We start from the raw sequence: 3,039 nt of genomic DNA on the forward strand, positions 1-3,039 counted from the left end.
TTACTCCCTGGTGGAAGCTTAACTCCGTTTTTATCAATCCATCTCTTTCCTCCATATCCCTTTTGCCTGTTTTGCTAATAGAACAGGCGAGCTTTTCTGATGACTTCATCCACAGTGTTTGTATTATCAAATTCTAGATGTTCTTTCATAAACAATGGAAAATTGTTGATAAATCTTTGTACATTTGCTTTTTCTTCTCATATGTAGGGAACATATCTCAGCAAGGATGTGAATTTCATTAAAAATTCATCCATAGACAATGGTCTTAGTCAAAGGTCATGGAACTCTTTTTCCTTCTCGTCATAAAATATTTCTATTAAATACTTTTCCTTAAAGTACCTTTGAAAATTTTCCCAAGTTACATTATTTTCATTTACCTCTCATCCTATTTTCACTTCCTCCCACCATAAGATGGTTTTTCCTTGTAGTTGGTAGATGGCTAAGAGAGCCTTTAAACTGTGACCATATTCATACAACTGAAAATACTTATTCATATTAATAAGCGAGGCTTGAGCAGCCTCCTCCTATTCACCATCAAAGAGGGGAGGTTTTATCATTCGAATTTCTCCTTGTAACTCAATTTTTTGTTGTTTATGCTTTTTGTGATCCGATACATTGTCAGATTCTTCCTCTTGATTCTCTTCGCTGCCCTCTGTTTCCAAATGTTAATTTATTAACTCTTGATCACCCGCCATGTTCCGATGTTCGAGACTAGGAACTGGTTTTAATTGATTCTGTCTGTAAGACAAACTCTTCATAATCTTCTCATATTCTTGCATCAACTCCTCATTGTCTACCCTTAACTTGACCATCTCATTCTTCAATTCTTGTACAGTTTCTAGAATGGTGACGTTGGTGTTGCACGACTCCTTCCCCAACTGTATACTTCGGGATTAGTTTTTGGAAAGGATGTTGTTCCTATTCCCATCACCAGTCTGAGTGGTGTAAGTGCAATAATCCTCATGATGGTTTCTTTTCTCTCTGTCTCTCTCTGTGCACATCACAAACGCTATTGTTCATTTATCATCCAAAGGTCTCAGCTTTGCAACCTGAGTTCTCTGATACCACTTGTCATATGTCCTTTAAATAATTACTTTACCAAAACCAAAAAAAAAAAAAAAATTATTACCAAATACTCAAGCTTACTCCACATACATTAAATGAAATATTTGACACAAATTGCACAGGTTTTTATTGCACTAATTCTACAAGCATTGATGGTCATTACTTGCAATGTTATCCTTTTCTTAATTTTCACGTGGTTAAAGATCCAGATGATATTGGAATTAAATAGTAACTATTGCTACAATGATTATTTCATAGGTCCATCATTGTTTACCTTATACTTATCTCATCCTTGTCATTCCTAAACCTATGGCACATGATTATATTCATAATTTTTTTTAAAGTATACATAACCCTATGGTAATTCATCTTACGCCCCCAGGATTTGCGGGACTGGGGTTCTAGATGTTTCTTATGCTTGACAATTGTGTGCTAATAGCCTGGGGATGGGTCCATCATCAACGAATCTCCATTATGTTTCCCTATCAGATGGTGGACGAAATAAACTTGGCCCATTTGGTAACCACCTTCCACTTCTCTAAGGTCTTGGCACCATTCTTCCTTTGTTGGGAGGGTTTCTCTGTCCGCATATTGGCTCTGTCAAAACTAGGTAGTGTGTCCTTAGCTCACGAAGTTGCAGCTTATGCCCTTCGGCGTAATCAAAGAAGTTATGATATTTTGTTAATGTTGTAATGGTTACTGAGACATTTTCTCCCCATTTGGCTAGTGAATGGATGTTCAAGGGCAACGATGACATTTCTATCACTTTACAGGTATTTTAAGATATATTAAATTTTAATTCCTTTCCCATTTATTTCTATCCCATTCATTATAATGTATCTTGCTTATCTAGTTTAGAGAGAACGACATTGTGGCCATCAGAGTAGTATGCTTCATATCCTTCTTGATCTAGAGACTGTGGCTTGAAACCCTATTTCAATGGCTTCTAGATTAGACACTAGCACACTTTATGTTGTGGCTTTGGCTTCCTCCAGGTAAAGTGGACACTTACACATAATTCAGCAAGATGAGTCTTAGGGTTTTTCCTTTTCGATTTTCAACATCTAGCTTTTGGGTTCGTCTCTATGATGTTTGAGTATAATTCGATACTCAATATTGATGTCGAGGGTTCTTAAATATTTTGTATCGAATACTTTCTTACTATATTTGGTAAACAATTCTTAAGTTAATTTTGTTGCTTCTGAGTTGAATAATCCATGCGCTGGAGTTTTGTTTAGTAATTTAAATGATTCAATAAAATAATTCCTTTGTTTGCATTCAAGTTATCTCATTGATTAGAAGCCGAGGGTTTCTTCTTATAGAATTTCTTAGTGAGGGTTTGTATTTATGGTATGTGACACGACTTTCAATGTACAGGCTTCATTGGAAAATTTATGCTTTTTTTGTAGTTTGATATTTACATTGATACTCGGGTTCAGTTTGGTATGTAACTTTCTTATACAGTAGTCAATATCTGATGGTTCATGTCATTTTCACTGCTTTGTACCTTTGCCACTTAATTTATGTACAACTTCTTTCCTTTCCTGTTCCTCGATAATTGACAAGTTTCCTTTGTTTTCTGTTATTCTAGAACTGAGTGATTATGTGAAATTACAATTCTTGGTTTGAGCATAGTAAATTTATATTTATTCGTGTTACTATATCAAGGTTGTTCCTATCATTTAATGTCCGTAAGACTTATACCTTTTATTCAAAAATTTTACTATTCAATTCTTTACATGTTCTCTACAAGTGCTTATACAGTTTATTCAAATATTTTACTGTTCATTTATTTTCATGTTATATATTTATTTATGTCTTTAGTTTCTCAATCTCATAATTAACTCTTACTGAAAGATAGACATAGTTAAATTAATTAGCCAAAATAATTTAATAAACTTGTACACAATCAATAGTAGGTACTTGTCTTTAGTGTACACTAGTCAGTACAGGAAATTTGGTCCAATCTTGGAA

Source organism: Pinus tabuliformis, chromosome 2_1 (assembly GCF_031772625.1).
Source record: "Pinus tabuliformis cultivar Carrire ecotype Pingquan chromosome 2_1, CPIR1, whole genome shotgun sequence".
Taxonomy (NCBI): Eukaryota; Viridiplantae; Streptophyta; class Pinopsida; order Pinales; family Pinaceae; genus Pinus; species Pinus tabuliformis.